Below are 21,483 nucleotides of genomic sequence, written 5' to 3'. Positions count from 1 at the left end.
ATACTTAAACATTTTCCTGGTATATTAGGAAAAAAAAGAGATGTTTTAAACATTACTACTTTCTTAGAGGTACTTTAACAACTAGAGAATCAGATCATGACTCTTATTTTACAAGGATGGTTTTTGCAATATGAGGGGGGTGAAATGATCTTTTAATGTAGACAAGGAACAGAAAGTGTATGGTACTTAATTTTACTGCCATATGATGCCACCCTAACCTTTTTAAAAGGTAACTTATAGTCATATTTTCATTGTTATGAGAGCAAGTTGTCAGTTTGTGGCTTGTTTGTACCTTTTGTTTTTCTCTTGTGCTTCTCTCCACATACTTTCTCACCCTTTACTGCTCATTAGCATCATTATCAGAAAGTGGATAAGAATATAATATACTGTATAGCACTTCAGAGTTTCAGTGCATATTAGACATTAACCAGCTTTCTCACTTTACATTTAAGGAAACAGAAGCTCAAAAGGTTACATGGCTGGCTTCAGGGCATCTGAAGGAATGTGGGCAAATGTGAAACTTGATTCAAGCCCTTAGGTTCTTATTTTGGTGCTCTTTGCAATTCATCACTCTGCTTGGCCATGTATTTTTCAACTAGCCAGTAGTTATAAAAGTTTTGATGTAGTGAATGAATGAACCTTTCCCTACTAAGAGTTGTGGAAATGATCTATGGATGCTAAAAGCCCCACAGTCTTTCTTATTATCAAGAAAAGAGGTTTGACTCTACTGAGCCTGCAGCACTGATCTGGCAGTAATTTTAGAAGGTGAGATGTAAGAATTGCGTGGCATGTGGCTACTCCGCAGCTCTCAAAGATGTGAGATTCTGAGCTCAAGAGCGTGGCACCACTTCACCCCTAGGATAGAGGGAATTCTCAGGAAAGCTTTGAGCCTCTTAGGCTTCTATAATGACAAGCTGCTGGGCTGTTTGGCAGCAATTGTTAACTATTTTTTTGGTGTGTCACCACTCTTGTTCAGTAATTTAATATTCTTGAATTCTTATTAATTAGACTAGGATGCTGTTTTGCATTGAATTTCAGCCCTGATTGCACCTAGATTCACTGGAGATCTTAATAATCTGCAAAAGTGGGCTTAGTCTTAATGTTTTCATCCAGGATATTTCACCATACAGCTGTGCTTGAGAACAGTCATTCTACCAAAATTTGCTTTTTCCCCCTCCTTCTGTCTCTCTCACTGTTCACTAGGTGTCCATTTTGTCCCCTACAGAAGTGTAGCCACATAATTAATGACTAAGACTGCATACACTGAGGCTTTAACAAAACATTATTAGAGCCATTTACATTCTTGACTTAATAGGAACTTTCATGAGAGAACTGGGCATTTTCCTTGTAAATACTCAGGCATGATTATAGGATTTAGAAAGTTTTACCACATAAACTTATTGAATGTTCCAGGTTCAAACAATTATCAAAGAATTACCTTGTAGTTAAATTGTCTATTCCCCTACCATTGATGGCTGCAATACTCTCTTCACCATCTCTCCATGTGCATGTTCAAAGGCTCTGCCAGGCCTGTGCCCATGGACGATGCTATTGTCAACAGCCAAGAGGAGAGGCCAGAGGGAAAGGAGGATGGTAGTTCCCAGTTTGTCCTGTGAGGTGAAAGCACCTGAGTGAAGAGAACATCATTCAAGACTGACTAGGCAGAAGAGGACTCCTGCCTGAGGGCTAATATTACATCTGTGCCAAGTCAAAATGACTTTTATAAACATGTCATTTTTTTTCCATGTATGTTTCCATGCATTGGCCATATGTGCTTTATTATTTGACTGAGTGATTACCTTTGCTATTTATACATCAAATATGGTGAGAGCTATTTATCCTGCTTTAAATGCTGTTTCATATTTGTAGAGAACAGAGACACAGAGGTTAGAACATTTTACTTAACATCTCAGTCTACAGATTTACAAACGGAGGCCCAGAGAGGACAAATGATCATCCCAAAGTCACACAATCAGGTGATTGTAAAGAAGACTACACTCTGGGGTAGGTTCTTCTTTCTACTGTGCTAAGCTTACCCCGAGACAGAGTGGAACTCTGTCTGCTGTCTCGTCCACAATGACAAAGACAGGAACTGAGAAGGAAATTCACATTTACAAAACACTGTCTTGTGAATCATATAGAAATTTTTCAATATGAGACTGGAACCTTAGAAATCTGGGATGAAAAGAGGTTGGCGTGAATCCCACCTCTCCCCTGTGTATTAATAAGGCAATTTTGGTTGCAAATGCTCAAAATACAACTCAGCCCAGTCAAAGAAAGACACAAAAAGGTTTTTAATGGCTCACATGAGTAAGAAGTGCAATCATTGAAGGCTGTTTCAGGCAATTTGAAGCTAATTGAAAAATTTTTTCAGTAAGACATTGGGTCAGCCATCTTAGTTTATAAATCTGTGAAAGTGGACAGGCGCTATAGCTGTAGAAGATTTGAAGTTGGATGCTGGAGAACATGAAATGACAACTTATCTTTTAGGAGTTTTCTTTATAAAAACCTGATCACCTTCCTACCACTACCAGTTTTCTGTAGAAGAAGTGTGAAGTCGTCTCTAGGTTTTTCACTGATTCTTTTTCAGATGCCTTTTTCCTTTGATGAGATCTTTCCTTGCTTGAGTGCCTCCTTTTTTTTTTTTTTTTTTTCTGACAGGTCTTTGAATGACCCTCATCTCCTAACTTCTCATATACCAGCTGTCTGTATCTACTTGGACAGCACCTTAATACTCAGCACTTTGTTTAATGCAGACCCATACTGGCTGTATCAGATGAATTGAGGTTGGGACATGTAGCTGAAATGGTTCCAATCACAGAAGCAGCTCTCTTCCACTGCTTACCTTTAGGGAAACAGGAATTCCTCCTTGTGTATAATAAGTGATGGAAAGCCATCACTTATTAAAACAGTAGCAGCTACACATAATGGTAGGTTTTACCATACTAAGGCACTCTCTACCAACTCCAAGCAATAATGATTCAATTTTTGTTTACAGCCAGGTTCTTAGTTATTTAAACATTGCATAGTGAGATACAATGTGGCTTTTGAACTGTGCTCTTAAGCAAAATCGATAAATACTACATACAAGGCATTGCATTTTGAGTCTTTTTTGAAAAACACAACTGGCATGTTTCACTTTGTGGTCTCTCTGGACCTCAGCATTACCATTCAAGTGCTGCTTTCATGTTTTATTTCAGTCTGCATCAAATGAGTGGTACCTTGCGTGACTTCAAACAGAAATTATTAGAAAACAAGTGGTCTAATTTTCCTACCCTGATAAATTACTGATATATGTCAAGAGGGCACTGGAATTTGATTGTTTTTAAAAATCCCAATTTTTAAGCATTTGGTGGCATTTATATCTCCCTTCTATTGATCTAAAAGGAACTTGCTAAGGTTTCTCTGGCAGACTAGTAAGCGCCTTAGAAACCTTCTATTTATTGAAATATCGTGAGCGCTATCTACTGGTCAAATGTGTGCACTACTGCAAATTGTTACGGCTTTTTTTAAAAAATAGCTTTGTCTGGGTTTGAATATATGGCATGTATTTTAGCACATACTGATACATGCTAGCTGAGTACCTCCATTCTTTGAGGATATCATTGGTAGGGAATCACCCATTATCTCTTAGATTGGAGTACTCCTTAATTAAGACTCACATGAGTTGCAATACTAGTAAGATATGATAGGTGGACATATGCCCACTTGTCCTTCCTTGAAATGGATGACTATGAATAGTTTAAATATTATTTGCACTTTTCTGAGCAATGTGACTACATAAAAACAAGCCACTGATTTAAAATGAGCTATTCAGAAACAATAGATAATCCTATGTTTTCATGTGTACAAAAAGAATGACTATAGAAGTTAAAAAAAAAAAACACCTTTCTATTTAATTTGTATTGAGTACCAGGTGAAAAGCACATACCAAATACTAATGGTATTGATAAAAATTACTTGTGACGTAACAGACAACTAATACTCAGCATGAAATAAAGTTCATCTAATTTATGCTAAACAAATTATATCTTCAAGACCAGGATCACGCCTTTTAAAACATTTAGTCAATTATCCAGAGACTTATATTAAACTATAATCAGGATTGCAGAGAATAATATATCTGGAGGGAGTGAAAACTGGACAACTGAAAGTCAATGCCAAGTGATATGGGAGGCATTGTCAGAATCCCGGGATCCTACTTACTGGTCCATAGTGAATGATTGTCCCGTTTAGGACAGTAGCTGCAATGGAAGAACCAACAGCAGGAGATTGTTTTTGATAATCAGGAAATAATGAAGAGAAAGCCTAATATGTTGACATTAACTTAGGCAAAAATCCAGATGATGAAACTGAAGTTAACAGGAATTTCGTGCAGATATATACAATAGATTTAAAATATAAAAGAAAGTAGACTGTCCTATCTTAATTTTTAAGTGATTAAAATGCAACCTATTCTTCCTTTAACACACTTATTTTAAATTTATTTATTTCTGTCATTTGGACTAAATTCAGTTATAACCCATATATTCTGCTGCAAATTATAAGCAGGATAATTATCAAAATGAATTATCTTAGGATTTTAGGATTGATATATACAACTTATTTATTTATTTACATGTTATTAAATAATGATACACATAAATCTTTGATTAATAATGAAAAAGAGAAAGTATGTATTAAAATATAGAACATAAATAAACACCATAGCATATCAGCAATAGAATATTTTTAAATATTATACTTATAGACAGAAGCAGGAATCTCACTGACAGTTTTTTTTCATTGTCATTCCTAAATTGAACTTTTTTTTTAACCTGGGAGCTGCACATATATTATCACATATAATCATTACAGCACCCCATGTAAGGTAGGTATTATCTGAGATTTGCAATGACAAGGCTGAGGAATGGAGGAATTAAGTATTTCCCCTAAGGTCAATTAGATTTCAACTGACAGGACCTTGGAATTGGACCCAGAAATTCTGGAGCTGTCTCTCCTAGCATTACACAACATTGTCTTCAGCTCAGCGTTGTTACTGTTTACTTCTTGTCAGTAGTTTCAGATCTGCCCAAGTTCCTCTATATATTTTTCTCACTATAGTCAGCAGAAATGAGGAAAGTAGCATGCAGTGAGATGTTACTAAAGAATTACACGTGTGTGAGAGAAAATACTGGCACGATGTCTGACACTCAGTGGGAATCTCCCCAAACTTGTAAAATCTGAATCAAGTGAATGCAGTTTCAATGGGAAAGAAGAAAATTCACCTCTTCCTCCTTCCCCTTCACTCTCCATCAAGCCGGGAACCCCATTTTCCAAGCTAGTTTGGCAATTTTGAATAAAGCTGTGTGTCCATTTTTCCAAGTCCCAGAATAGTTCTGTGTTACTTTGCCAAAAGCCCTAGAGTTGTATGAGCTTTAGAAAACCAACGCTCCAAGACAGCCATTTTTTCCTTTGATAGTTTTAGTCTAATAACAGACACTGGTTGGGCCAGGACTCTCCACCTGCATCCGGCTATTAACAAGTGCTGAGTCAGCGGCCAGCAGCCCGCCACTGAATACTTAAGTGGATCTGCGGAGTGTTGGTTACACAGATATTTTCCCTTAGATCACCTCCCTGCCCCCACCATGCCCCTTAAACCTCACTTAGCCTCCCAGAACTTGCTGACTGAACTTTGAGTAAGATTGTATCCTCTTTCAGCTTAAAATTGATCGCAGTATCATAATTGGTCAATAAATGCCGAGGGCCTCAATAACCCTAACGTTGATTGGCGGACCATTTACAACTAAATTGCCTTTCATGGAAGACTATGCCCTTTTAGGTTCATGCTGGAATTAGGAACACCACTGAAAGTTACCTCAGGTTTCGTCACTCTGTCTTAAAATGATTGTCTTGGGCCTGCTGATTGCTTCCTGGTTTCTCCTTTCGAAGGGAGGAGAGTTCTACCTGCCAGACTTCTTGGACCGCAATGATGGCGCCTTCACGACAGAAGAGGTGAAGGTTTTGTCATGTACTTTTCCTGGGGTGGCTGAACGGTAAGTGGAAGTGGTTTTAGCATGTAAATGCGGTGCAAAGGAAGAGAGGGAGATTCTAAAAACTATTGCTGGGACTATATTTGGTATTTCTTGGCAGTGAAATTTTAAGTTAAAAACTTGAGTTATTTTGAAATGCGTTTCAGTTGCTTGGATTAGGTTCTTTAAGTTGTAATTCCTCTCTGGGGCTTTTTAAACGTTATGTGTATATAAATAGTCTTCATGAATATCACGTGGTCTCCAATCCACTGTAAAAACAGTTCATCTAACCAACCCTCAAATTCCTCAAGACCTGAACACTTTTTTTTGAATTCAAATAAAATTTTTAAGTATTATCCAAAGTACAAAATGTTTCCACCATCTGATACTATATCTAAAGGTTTATTTTACTAAACTTTCAAACAAAGTTCATATATGAAAAAAAAATTCCAAGTTGGGAAGAAACTGGATGAATCAAAGTTAAGCAAATTATTTAATGACCGTCTATCTAGAGCCCTTATTTTTTATTTTTCTTGGAAACTTTTAAGATCCTTATTGAAACCATTGTGACCAAAGTAAACAAATTGGGAACATAGAGAAAAGTAGTAACTGCCTTTCCACAGACTGAGAGATTCAGTGGATCATGGCTAAAGTTAAATGTACCTATTTCCCTCTGCTTTGATCATGGGGAAGGAAAAAGCAAGAACAGAGGTTGTGAATGGGATTTATATATATAACCTGGTAAGAAATAGATCAGCTTTTATGATTTTTATTTTATTCTTTGATGATACTTTGTTTATTTCTATTTTGACAAAGGAAATTAAAGTCAGTGTGGAATAGTAATATTTGGTTTTGGCATATAGTCAAATCCCATTTGTGATAGTCATGGATTTTGGCAAATCTATAGTCATGTAACATACAGAATATTTTCATTTTCTAGATAGTTTTCTTAAGCTGTTTGTAGTTAACTCACCTTGGAAACCCTAATGTATTTCACATCATAATAGTTTTCCCTTTTCTGATAACAGAAAATATGTTGCCTTGGGGGTCTGTCAATGGTAAAATACCTTGTTTCACACTTGTGGAATGATTCAATAGATAGTTCTTGTGTGAAGTTGTTTGTCTGGAGTTTGTCTATCTAGGTTCTGTCTAGTTTGGACAATCATGAACAAAGCTGCACAAGCATTCATTTTTCAGTTCAACTGGGTTAATACCTACTACTGGGATTACTATGTCATCTGTTAGGTGAATTGAAATTTAAAAGAAACATACTAACAGGTTTCAAAAATGTCTGTACCACTTTGAATTCCTTGTCTGCTTTTGATGACTCAGATTTTAAAAATTTAAACCATTCTAATAGTCATGTATAGCAACTTGGTGTTTTTTAATTTACATTTCCCTTAAAATTGCTGATTTGATAATTCTTTCATGTGTTTATTTGTCATCCACTTAGCTTCATTGGTAAAGTATCTATTTAAAAGTTTTATCCATTTTTCTATTGTACTGTGTTGTTTTTTAAAAACAACTATTTAGTTTTGAAGTACTTATCTATTATCTATACAAGCCTTTTATTGGATGTGTAACTTTCATTTTCTCCTATTCAATGAGTTTTTATCCTTTCAATAGTGTTTTTCACGGAGTAAAAGTTTAAAACTTTGAGATTCTAATCAATGTCTTCTTTCATGGAATGTATTTTAATGTATCAAAAAACTGAAAACCCAATATAAGGTAGTTTTATTCCTAGGAGAGTTTTATATCTTGTTTGCCTTAGTTGTAGGATGATTTTAAGTTATGTTGTAGAAATATGTGAAGTATGGGTCAAAGGTCATTTTTCCTTATATGTATTTTCAGTAATTTTAATAGCCTTTGTTGAAAAGGTCTCTATTGAATTGCCTTTGAACATTTACCAAAAATCAGTTGACTATATGTGTATACTCTGTTTCTGGGTTCTTTATGAATGATCTGTATGTTTGTTCCTTTGATAACTGACTCAATTCCTGTAATTTAGGAGTAAATTTTTTTTTTTTTTTTTTAGTAATAAGACACCTGATTTTGTTCTTTCTCAAAATTGGCCATTTCTGTGACTTTGTAGGTACATTTTGAAGTCAGCTTGTCAATTTCTGCAAAAAACTTTCATAGGATTTATATTGGGATTGCATATAGACTCTGTAGATCAAACTGGGAAAAGGAGATAAAGAATGGATCATTATTTCTTGACAAAGACAACAAATAAAACCCAAACCTTACATAACTCCTTCCTATTAGAAGGTAAAACTCAGATATCATAACCTGATACTCACGTTTGCCTATTACTGAGCAACAAGCTGTGTTCCCAGACTTACATTTTAGAGCTTTCAGCCTGCTTCCTCACCTCCAACCAAATCAAGCTTTGCCCTTCCACAATGCTTTGGGGTTCCCATGACTTTGCCTCCTCCAAAATCCTGCCTCACTCTTTATTTCAATCCATTTTCAAGGTTTATTTTAAGTATAATTGCTCTCTGATTCATCCACTTGTAGACATATAATGGTTTCTGAGTTCATTCTTAGCTATATGGGCATCAGTCATCAGATGCTTCTCAAACATTTGTGGAGTACTGCTAAATCTGGTTTTTATCTGAGATTGTATTATCAGAAGGACCAACTGGTAAATTCCCTAAAGTAGAGAACATAATTCGTCTTCTTTTCAATCTTGACAGAAATGAGAGTATGCAGTGTACATGACTATTATCCCTAAATATTAATTAATTAGAATGAACTCACTTTCAGTGTTTGATTCACTAATAATAAAACACTAAGACTTCTAATGTGACTCCAGATTTAAATATTTGGTATGAGGACTGTGTGGATTTGGATAGGGCTGCTTATACAATTCATTTCCATCTTTTGAAATGTCTCTTCTATTTTCTCCTCATTCCTTTTCATCTTCCCCACACCCTTGGCAACTGGGTGAGCTCACCTGGTACTTGGGGGTCCCTTCTGTTAGATCCTCTATGTAAGGCCAAATTTTCTGGGGCTTTGCTTGTTTCATTCTTGTGATCAAACATTTCTTCTCAGCTGTGCCATGTTCTCAAAGGTCTCTTACTTTCTAAGTGATGTGTGTAGATCAGAAAGAGAGAAAGGATTTTGATCTGGTAGATTAACTTTGATGATACACTAACAGAATTCAGGTTAGACAATTTTAGTGAAAAGTGCAGGGTCTTTGAAGTCAGATAGGGCTATATTCAAATCCCAAAATCTACCAGTTACCATCTTTGTGACCTTGGCTAAATTGTGAAGTTTAAATAAAAGCACATATAGTTTTTCTATCATTGTAAGCATAATACACATTAGTTCCCTTGCCTCTGCTTTTCTCTACGCCTCCCATGAGACTACAGTAATAACTATTATTTATTTAACATTTTGTGTATGACAGACACAGTAATATGTGATTTACATACATTTCCCCCTAATTCTTATAGCAATCTAACTTTTTGGTATTACAGTATCATTTTTCACAAGAACAAGCAAAGAGAGTTTAAAGAACATTTTGTAAAGTCATATAGTCAGCACATTTAGTGAAGCTGACATTTGAACCTCAGTCTTATAACTTCTAAGACATGGACTCTTAGATACTACACTATAGTTTGCTAGTTATGCACAATGTTTTTCCTTAGAAATTTCATGTATAAAGTTAAGAATGGGGACAGTCAACATTTAGCAATTTTTGTGGGAGAAATATTTTAAGCTGTCTAGATATAAGATCTGTCCATCAGACTATACCTCAATAGTTACTTATAACATCCTTTTGTAATTTATTAAATACATTTTATTTGGAAAACTATATTTATATATTCATAGCTTCCAATCATACTTTTCTATCCTAATTTCTTACAACTGTCTGCAAAGTGTCTTATCATACTGGTGCTGATGTTATTTTCTCTCACACTTTTAATATGACCCTGCTTGACTGATTAGCAGAAAGCTCACCCTTCTCCTCCTGGTGGAGGTATAGGCTGTAGGAAGTGACTTAATTATTTAAAATAATTTAAATAAGGTACCTCAGCTACTGTTCTCTTCTGTTCCAGCAGTGATCATGGGGGGGTGTTTCCCAAAGCCTGGTGGGACTGCCTGCCTTCCCTGAAAGCTTAGTCTCTATGTGTGGCTCCTGTCAACACCAGGGCAATGATTTTTGACACTGTGGCCAGTTTTCACCTGAGGTTTTCAGAGAAGTTCAGTGAGGGCCTCTAATGACCTTATTTGCTCCTTCTTACCTGTCACATACCCACAACAAACCTTTTAATCTAACGCATACCTTTAATATTTAATAATTTAATACTTAATAATAAATTATTTAATGATTTATTTAATAATTTATTGCTATGTATTTTTATTCTCCACTTTTCTGTTTTCTCTCTTTTTATTTTTTGTGTCTATTTTCCCCACCCCCATATGCCAATTTTCTAGAGAACACGGTTTTATTTCCATTCTTCAACTTTTCTTTAGGCATTTTAAAAATCAATTTCCTACTATGAAAATGTAGCTTTCTTTTGTTATATTTATCATCTTTTGATATAGTTACACCAAAGCCTTTGCCATTTTTACACTGTATAGCTATTTTATAAAAGATTTTTCATGAATAAACATAGTTATGCTTTCTTTCTTACAGATTTTGGTTTTACTAAAATTAGTAATTATCTCTTAGTTTTATTTGTTTAAATTTTTGTGTATTTGTGGAACTATAATCTAAACTCACCCCAGTTGTTGAAATCTCCTCACGGTACAAAAACCATTGGTAGTCATTCAATTTCATTTTCTTGGGGAAAGAATTTGCTGACCTATTCTAATCTGCTTCTGTTTTTTTCTCTTCTGCAATACAGAGTGTGTCCTGGGACTTCTCTTCCTCAGACTGAGAACCCCCTTTACCTCCTGTTTGCTATAGACTATACCCTCCTTTATGTTTTGTTTTACTAATGGGACCTGTTTTCTAGCAGCTTCTTAAGAAAATGTGCATGTGATAATGTAAACTATTAATCACCTTGATATCTGAAATTTTTTTTTAACTATCAGAATACATTGGGTGTTTGATTGTAGAAGTCTAAATTGTAAGTCATTTCCCTCAGCATTTTAAAGTCATTGACCTGTTGTCTTCTAGTTATATATATTGTGATCTAGAATTCTCATTTTGAAAGCTAAGCTTTATTTGTGAATTCTTATTTTGGTTTGCATTTTTTTGGCTGCTTCAAAATTTTCTATTTGTTTCCATCTTTAAAAGATGTGCATTTTTGTGGGTCTACATTTAACCCCATACGCTGACCATTTAATAGGCTTTTTCATGCTGGGAACATACCTTTTAGGGCTGGAAACTTTGCTTGGGCTTACTTATTTTATAATTCACTCTCCTTCCTTTTTAGTTTCACTTTTTCCATCACTGAAAGACCAAAGCTGTTCAATTGTTGGGCCTGCTAGGGACTTTTTTTCTTATTTTCACAATTTTGTGTTCCGTCACCTTGTTTTTTTTTTTTTTTTGAAAGAGCTTCTTGATTTTTGTCTTCCAAACTCTTATTGAATGTTTGTTTGTTTCACTGCTATATTATAAAAAAAAAATCCCATTTTGTTTGTAGATGAAATAACGTCTTATCTTTCTGAGAATGATTTTTATTTTTATAGTTTTCCTCCCTTTTTGCATGGCTTAGTTTTTCTCAATTTTTTTTTTTTTTAGAGATTTAAATTTGTTTGTTTATGTATACAGAGATGCCAGGGTTGAGAGGACTCACCAGAGACATAGTGGGGAACAGAACAGGCAGATCTACTGAAATACACCACTGAGGGGAACAGGGGTGAAACAGGAGAGGTCTGCTGCACCATGTGGGTCAGCTCCCTGGCCAGGATAGAAGACATATTGCAGTGGCTGGTGGTAGCGTCATAGTGCTAAAACGTAATCCTTTACACCACCAGGAAGGTCCTAAAATTTTTGTTTCTTTCTAAAGGTTTTGGTCTTACTCTTTCATGTAAAGGACCTCCAGTGTCAGAGTGAGCCTTGGTTAGCTGCTCATATTGAGGAAAAGTAATTGGAAAGCTGGTTAGCACTATGCATTTGTACACATATATCTTTCTTGAAAAATATTATTAGGTAATTTCCATATGTGATTTCTTTATAGTATCTAGGGTTACCAATTACAGTCCTCAAAATGTGTTTCTTTCTTGGTCATATTCCCTTTACATTTTTTTTTAATTTTTATTTTTCAAATAATTTCTAGTTACTATCTTATTTTCCCACTAATTAATGTAGTTTTAAATCTAGTACTGCATTTATTTCTTACCATAGGTAATAGAAATGAATCATGTATTTCTTACTATATGCAATCACCGTATTTGATGTTCTTTTAGGAATAGGTACCCAGCCCTTTTCCTGGGTGCATGTAATTAAAATTTATTAATTCTAATCAATTAATAATTACTAATTTAATCAGCTATTTAATTAAAATTTACAAAGATTTTTGTAATTCTGGAATTAATGTATATCCCTTGGGAAAAATTAAGTGAGATCAAGTTATTCGCCTACTGTCATACTTGAGCTAATGCCAAATCCAACGTTCTCAATCACATCCATACTATTAACTTTTCTGTTATAATACATTTTACTAACCTAGACTCTCTTTTGTAGCAAAGGAACTATGTAAGTGGTAATCACTTCTAAATAGTTGTAAAATTCCACTCCAATTTTTTTAGTCTTATTGATACTTATGTTCCAAGTTTATTATAATATCAGTCAATAGTTAACTTATTTATGAATTAACTCAGTATCTGACAGGTATTACATATACAGCAATGATGTTTCAGATTGTATGTTAGGTGTTGAGAATTTTAGGTCGAAAAAATTTTTATTTTCCTCTTTGGAACTTTACATGTTGGGTCATTTTTATCTTTTCTTTTTCACAGAGATATCCTTAAATGCCAAAGCTTTCTTTAGCTGTGACATTAAAAGGCAGTTAGTTTTTCAGTTTCCTCTACATTGAAAGCTCACATAGGCTTTCTACCAACAGGCTCTGTTATAAATCACCAGCTATACCTGGCTTAGGAAATCAAACAGATATTCTAAAACAAGTTTTTGGCTGATGCCCAACTGTAACAGGATTTGTTCCAAACCATCCTCTGTAGTCACCAGTGTAAAATCAATGAGCAGTTCCCCAGGATGTGTAATGAGGGAAAAGAAAGACACTCAAAGGAAAGAAAAACAAACAATTTTAAAAAGTCACTATTTAATGTGAAAGAAAATCAACCACTTGCAACATCAACTCAACATTCATAAATATATACATACATGTACATATGTTTGCACGTACACATATATATGTACTATCTTGATATTTAAGTTATCTTGCTTTACCATAAAAAATAACAGAACTGAGATATTTATAAGTTCAGTAAATTTTGACGTGAAGGCATAAATAAGTAAGCTTATTTTGCATTGATGTTTTTGTGATTTTGCTACCGTAAGTATGGATTCCTCTTTCTTCCATTACTTTGAAGGAGTACCACAGAAATGGTTGACTGCTATATTTTTCTATTAAGCTACTATGTTATAGTATTATTTCTTTTTTTATATTTGATTCTTTTATTTTTATGTATTTTGCATCAGGTGTCATCCCCATAGAATTTCCACCACCAATTCACCTGTGCACCATTACCTTAGTCCCTTTTGCTCTTCCCACCTTGGTTTTGATCCCTCTCCCTCCATGCGGAATGTCTGATTTATAATTGTCTGAATATCTTTGTTTAGGTTTTTTTTTAGTTTTCCCCTGATCCCTTATTTAGTTCCCCTATATTTCTCCTATAAGTGAAATCATCTCATATTTTTCCTTTTCCTTCTGACTTATTTCACTGAGCATAATTTCTTCTAGCTCCATCCATGTTGCTGTGAATGGTTATTTTAGTTATATTTCACTCAAACATTAGCTTTTGGGGTACTTGGCCTTAAAGCAGTACTTTGTAGCTGATGGCACGTCAGAATCATCTCTAGAAAGTTTAAAGGTTGGGCCCTCCCTGGTGGCACAGTGGGTTAAAGCACAACACTATGAAGTGATCCACAGCCACTGCAGCACAAGTTCAATCTCTGGCCAGGGAGGTGACCCACATGGTGCAGCAGACCTCTCCTGTCTCACCTGTTGCTCCCCTCAGCAGTGTACTTTGTCAGTCTTCCTGTTCTGCTCCCCATTCTGTCTTTAGTGAATGCTTTTACCACCTTGCTCCTCTGGCCTATACTCCAGTTCTATATGCACAAATAAATAAATCTTAAAAAAAAAAAGTCAACCCATTGGAAAAATTATTAATGATGTTTTACATTTTCCTGTCATGCTAAGCCTTTGAAATCTGATGTGATTTTATAATAACATCTCAGTTTGGACTTACCCCATTTGGGGTTCTCAATTGTTGAATGTAACTAGTAGTTTTTAGTTTGGACAATGGTCTAGATAGGTGCTTGCTCTAATTCTATGGACAAGCAATTGAAAGAGCACTGGGAGAAGATCGGAGAGCTAGAAATTTGACTATTTTTTTTGGGGAACTTTTTCATTTTGATCTAGGTTTTAAGGAAGAGGTTTTAGAGTATTATGGCTTCAGTAACAAATGGAATTACTGAGGATATTGAAGAATGTGATGGTCACTCTTCATCCAGGAAGTGAGAAGAAACAATTGGGGAGATAAAATAACCAGCAGTTGTGGAACATTAGCTCAGTCTTGGTACTGCTCAGATATTCAGCATAACTTCTTATTGAGTCTTGGCAGGTGCCCTCAGAGTTAGATGGTACCACAGTTGGTCCATCCTGATGTGAGTGGTGGGGATCCTTGAGTTTTGCATGGATGATCCTACTCTGGGTACTTTCATGACACTGTTTTACAGAGGAGGAACATGAGGCTTTTCCTCCTGTTTTCTGTACTTTGATATGTCTTCTCTCTTCTTCTGTTCTGTAGATACAGATACATATTTTTTTTTTTTTATTTAGAGGAAAAGTAAGGAGTAGAATATCCCCTATCTTTACACACTGCTTTAAAGTTACCTATTTTAACTTAAATCTGGTCAAGTTCCATCTTGCCCCACTAGCTTATGAAAGGACTTGTTACTATAACCAGCTAGTTATTGATGACTTTTTAAAAAATATATAATAGTTTATTTTTACATCATTTTGTACACTTTTTTTTCATCTCAATTGTAATCCCCATGGGTTTCCCATCACCGAGTCACCACCCATGTGCCATCACCATAGTCCTGTGCACTTTCCTCCTCTCCCCCCCCCCCTTTGATCCCATTCCCCACTTCACCCCCACAAAATCTCTCTGGTATATGACTGTTCATTATTCTTATTATTTTCTTGCCTGGTCCATTATACTCCTGCTATGAGCGAAACCATCTGGTATTTTTCTTTTTCTTTTTCTTTTTTATAAAACAGTATATTTTTACATCATTTTGTACATTTTCTTTTTTCATCTCAATTGTAATCCCTGCAGGTTTCCCATCATCGAGTCACCCGTGTGCCATCATCATAGTCCTGTGCACTTCCCTCCTCCCCGCCCCCCTTTTTGATCCCATTCCCCACTTCACACCCACAAAATGTCTCTGGTATATGGCTGTTCATTTTTCTTATTATTTTTTTGCCAGGTCTATTATACTCCTGCTATGAGCGAAACCATCAAGTATTTTTCTTTCTCTTTCTGGCTTATCTCATGATCTCTAAGCATGATCTTTTCCAGCTCCATCCAAGTTGCTGCAAAAGACATGTGTTTCTTTTGGTTGCTGAATAATATTCCATTGTATATATGTATCACATCTTTTTAATCTAGTCAAATTGATGACTTTTTTAAAAGATTTATTTATTTATACATACAGAACTGGGGTACAGGCCAGAGGCGGTGAGAGGTTTCACCAGAGACAGAGTGGGGTGCAGAACAGGCAGATGGACAAAGTACACTGCTGAGGGGAGCAGCGGGCAGGCCAGGAATGGTTTGCTGTGCCATGTGGATCACTCCCGGGCAGGGATTGAAATCATGCAGATGTGTTTTTAGCTTCTTAGTGCTGTGCTTTAACCCGCAAACCCGCAGTGCCACCAGGGAGGACCCCTATTGATGACTTTTTAGGCCTGAAATTCACAAACAATAACAATGGGGAAACATCCAAACAAACAAAATCTGTCTACATTGGATTATAAACAGTTGATTTATATTTTTAAAATATGCATACCAGAACTAGGATATAGGACAGAGGTGTGGGTTGGGGCTAGGTGAGAAGATTCACTAGAGACAAAGTGGGGAGCAACAGGCAGATCTACTGAAATACACCTGCTGAGGGGAGCAGTGGGTGAGACAAGAGAGGCCTGCTGTGCTGTGTAGGTTGGCACCTTAGCTGGGTGGTAATTGTGCTGCAGTGGTTGGAGATAGCTTCATAGTGCTGAGGCTTAACCCCTTGCACCACCAGGGAGGCCCTGAAAAGTTAGTCTTCTAAAAAATGCTGGGCATTGGCAGGAGGAAGAAGCAATGACTTTCCTCCAGTTATGATTATTTTTTTTGATTGCAGTTTTAGTTACTTTTAAAGACTTTAAACCAATACGTATTTTAAAATTTCCATCGGTGTGATTGTATAGCTGTCACTTGTAGAATATTATTACACCTTCTCTTGAAGCCCTTTTAATCATTCAGTAACTACTCAAGCCACACCTGTTTCTGGACTGGCTCCGGGTACAGCCTTGGTTTTCTTGGACCTTGGATCCCTCATGTACAGCGGAGGTGTGGAATGCTAGAATTACAGTCTTGTTGGGATGATTAAAAATCGTCTGTATATGTGGTGAATCACAGCCGAAGTCAGTGGGAGTTTTCTCTTTTTTATTTTTTATTGAAGATTTAACTCTCGTTGGGTCGAGTAGATATACATCATAAATAAAAAGATATCAATATTGATATGAAATGTAGGAGATATAACGGAGATTCCAGAGAGGAGAGAAAGCTACAGTTCAGTGGATATGTGTCCTCTGCTGGCCTGAGCCCCCAGGGAGAAAATCCTGCTCTGCAGTGCTTACGGAGCACTCTCCACACCCAGTTAGGGTTTGGCTCTTAGTAGCTGCTCAGTCCTCACATTTTGACAATAATACATTGTGAATAAAGCACGGAGAATTTGTTTCCTCCCCTCAGTCAGAGCCTTGGGAATGTGGGCAGGACAAATAGAAGAAGGCCTGAGGGATTCTGGAGGAAACAACTCTTTAAGAACAGGTAGAATTTAAAGAGCCAGAGAGTGTGGCAGAAGAGCGCTTCCTGCAGGAACAGGGAGCATCTTTCAGGTTACGGTGTGTGAAGGTGAAATTAAATAAATGAAATAAATACAGTGTGTGAAGGTGAAATTAAATAAATTTATGTTAATATTTGTGAAGAGGTAAGATCGATTGATATTTTGGGTGAATTTCAGAGAGCCTTGAATCCCAGTCTTGTTTTTTCAGCTGAGTGCAGTGGGTAACAGAAATTAATTACTCTTCAAAATTGCTCTAATCAACAACAGTCCCCACAAACTCTAGAAGCCCTCAGACACATAAAAGAAACCTTCCCCAAGGATTTCTCCTACCCCCACCCTCACCCTTTCCTCATTTACACTGTAAAACATTTGCTGCTGGTCTGTGAGCAGAGATGTGGAGATGCTAGGGTTTGCAGGGCTTGATGCCAGGAAATCTTCTAGCCCAGCTGGGGAGTCCCAGTCAAAACAGATCTCCTTTAAATACACAATGAAAGCCAGGTCAAATGTGTTCCAGAACAGATGATAAATGTGAAGCCAAATAGGATAAATGATGGCAAGAAGTTGTCTGTGAGATAATTTGGCTGTGAGTGTTCAGGGAGTGGTTTGCTTTTGGGTGCATTTTAAACACAGAACTTTGTCCCCTCCTATAAATATGGCCAATAACTCTTCCATGTGTGCCAGATTATTCCCCAACTGTAAACTGGTGTCAATTAATATAAACATTTGGTATTGCCTGGTTTGGTCACAATTACGTGCAATCTGACTTCTGTGATGTTAGCTGGGAATAACTCAATTATTCCCTCCCCATCTTTAATTAACTTTTTCAATTTCCTTTTATTTCTTAGCTGTGATTTGATGTCTTCCATTTTCTCCTCGATACCATGTATCTAAATCCAAATTAGCTTTGTTCTATGTCTTTTTTTGGTTTTGTTTAAAAATCATGGCTTTGTCTATATTAAACAATCACAGTGGCTCTTTATATGAGAGTTTCAGAACATGATTCTTATGTCAAACACTGATTTGTTTTTTATTATATTTAGATATTGGTTTGGTTGTCATGAAATTAAATATAAGGAACATAATATGTTTAAGATGCTATAACTCCCATGATACATTTAAAAGTATATCCTGCAGAAGGGAATTTTATTTTACTGATTTTTTTTTTACTCTCTGAGAATAAGTTGTTCTAGGGTAGATGAATTTATAAACCTGGCGTCTACCTTTCTTAACAGCTGGAAGACTCTGGCAAGTCTACTTTTGGATCATTAGAAGTATTTAAATACACAATAATGCCAGATCCTGGCTGTGTGTCTTTTCCCCCATGCTAATAAACTGATACTTTGGACAGCTGTTGCTCTATTGATAGTAGGATTTAAAAATTACACAACATTTAAAATGGAGAAAGAGGATTATTTGTAAGCAAAAAAGAAAGAAAACTCAAAGAAGACAGAAATTAACATCAAAGACTGGAAAGATGAGGGGATAAACCTCAAACCAGTCTACTATTTAGTTATTTTTAATAGGAATATGATATTGTTCAGTTACTTTTTAATATTTGTAGTTATACTCCGTGCATTGTAAGTTTTCTCCTACAAATATTTCTACATTTTTCTACACTCTCTACAATGTGATTATATTTAATAATCAGAAAAATACAAGGTTAGATAAATCAGTGGATCTAGAAAACTTCAATTAGGTTGGGCAATCTACTTTAACATTATTCTTTATCTATCATGTTGGGATTGGGGAATGGCACTAAGCTAAGATAAATCATGGTTAGATGACTTGAGATGAGGATTTAAATTTCCTGAACTAAATATCTATGGTCTCAAATCACCTAGATTGTGTTGTCCATGTAGTAGACATGTACATAGTCACATATGACCAGAGAACTCTTGAAATGAGCTAGTCTCCACTGAAATGTGTTATACATCAAAATATACTAAGGCTTCAAAGTCTTAGTGCAAAAAATGTAAAATATTTTATTGATAATAGTTTTTATATTCCTTATGTGTTGAATGCTAATATTTTGTATAATTCCTCGCTATAAATGTTTTATAGATGTGATGAAGTGTTTTCCTGATCACATTGAATAAGATGGCTCAATACAGCCTGGCGTATGCTCACTAGACTCTCTCTTTTTATAAATGGTCACCTCAATCCCTAAACCCTTTTTTCTCCTAGACCTAAATCTTGTGATGTTTTCTACCATCCCATCCCATTACAAGCTAAACTTCTAATTCTAGAGGTTGGCATACATCCTGCTCTAGCCTCAGGCTAACTCTGCAGCCTTAGTTCTTCTTTAGGATCTCTTTTCCAGTGAACCTGAACTGATTGCTTTCAATGCACATGTTCTACAACTTTCCACCTTTGCTCATCTTATTTTCCCTTTGGCTAAAACATTCTTATCAGTTCTTTAATAGTCAGGATTCTACCATTTACTGACTGTGTTCTTTTGAAAACATTACCTTTGTTATGGGAACAAAAAGATAATACATGTGGTTTGTTCAGCTCAATGCCTGGTGCATAGTGGTATTTGACAAGTGTTTCTTTCTTTCCTTTCTTGTGAAGATGTCCCCATGGATGAGTATCTCTTTAAATCCATTGGCATTTTATCTGTACTTCTTTCATTGCCTTTATATTGAATGCTAATTTTATCTGTAAATGAATTGTACATTTGCAGTAGTAGAGATTGCATCTCCTGATTCAGAATCCATTCTCTCCACCTCTGTTTTAATAATAGAAGTCCACATTATTCAGAAAATAGTGCTTCCAGCTAATTAATATTTTAAAGTCTTTTTTTTTTAAGACTTATTTACTTATGCATATAATAACTGGGTACAGGCCAGAGGTGCAGGCTGGTGTGGTCAGAGGATTCACCAGAGACAAAGTGGGGAGCAGAACAGACAGGTTGACTGAAATAATACTGTTGAGGGGAGCAGCAGGCCATCCTGGAGAGGTCTGCTGTGCCATGTGGGTCACCTGCCTGGCTAGGGATCAAACTCATGCCTCAGTGGCTGGCAATAGCTTCATTGTGCTGTGAGCCACCACGGAGGCCCAGCTTTCCTTTATTTATATATATATGAACAGTTTTGGTGCTGCCTGCTTCTTGGTATATTTAAGAACACGGACTTGTTCTGGAATCAGTCTCTGTGGTCATGTGTTCATACTTTGTTATACTAAATGTGGGCAGTTTATTTAAATTATCTGTGTCTTACTTTCCTTATAAGTAAAGTGGGTCTAGTGAACCTTAGAAGTTGTTGTGAGAATTAAGTAAATGCATATAATAAGAGTACTGCGAAATTGTTACTACCATTTGTTAGATTCTAAATGCAGAAAACACTGTTACAAGAAAAAGTGGGCAGGAGCGTGGAAAGACACTGCTGTGGCCAAATGACCTTTAGTAAAGGGCCCTCCAGCATCTACTGAGCAGATCCTGGCCAGGGGGCATCTCTCCAAGGTCCTTGGCCTAGACCATTTCAGATGCTGCATTCTATTTCTCCAGTTTATTACACTCACCACCAACACCCTTTCTGATTGTACTTTTGTTTGCCTAGGTTATCTTAATAACCTAATCTGTGGTGAATCCTCTGACCACACCAGCCTGCACCTCTGGCCTGTACCCAGTTATTATATGCATAAGTAAATAAGTCTTAAAAAAAAAAGACTTTAAAATATTAATTAGCTGGAAGCACTATTTCCTGAATAATGTGGACTTCTATTATTAAAACAGAGGTGGAGAGAATGGATTCTGAACCAGGAGATGCAATCTCTACTACTGTAATTGATCTTCACTGAGGCTTAACCACGGAGATCAAATTTGTAGGGATTTTCTTTTATTTTGATCATCATTGAGTTCTTGGAAATCAGTGCTGAGAGATTCAGGCTGTGTGTGGAACCCTGACAAGTGTTGGTGAATATTTTCTCCTCAGCCTGGGTGAGCCCCCCGAGATCTGCAGGCATACACTTCTTGGCCATTTCCTGGGCTCCTCACTTTCCCATCTCTGGGGCACGTGCCAGCAGCCTGTTCTGGGCCTCAGTGCCTCACAATGGTCTCCTTCTGTTCCGTAAAGGTGGGCCTGATGACTCTGTGGGCTATGATGTATTCAGTGGTGGTAGAGAATCAGCCAGCTATATAGAAAGTCCCACCCAATTTGCTATATCTGTTCAGCATGAAGCCCTTTTCCCCTGAAGACTACTGGAAGTTTGGAAACCTCCAGC

The sequence above is a fragment of the Condylura cristata genome, unplaced genomic scaffold (assembly GCF_000260355.1).
Source record: "Condylura cristata isolate star-nosed mole 26May11 unplaced genomic scaffold, ConCri1.0 scaffold00002, whole genome shotgun sequence".
NCBI classification, from domain to species: domain Eukaryota; kingdom Metazoa; phylum Chordata; class Mammalia; order Eulipotyphla; family Talpidae; genus Condylura; species Condylura cristata.
This window is presented reverse-complemented; position numbering follows the sequence as displayed.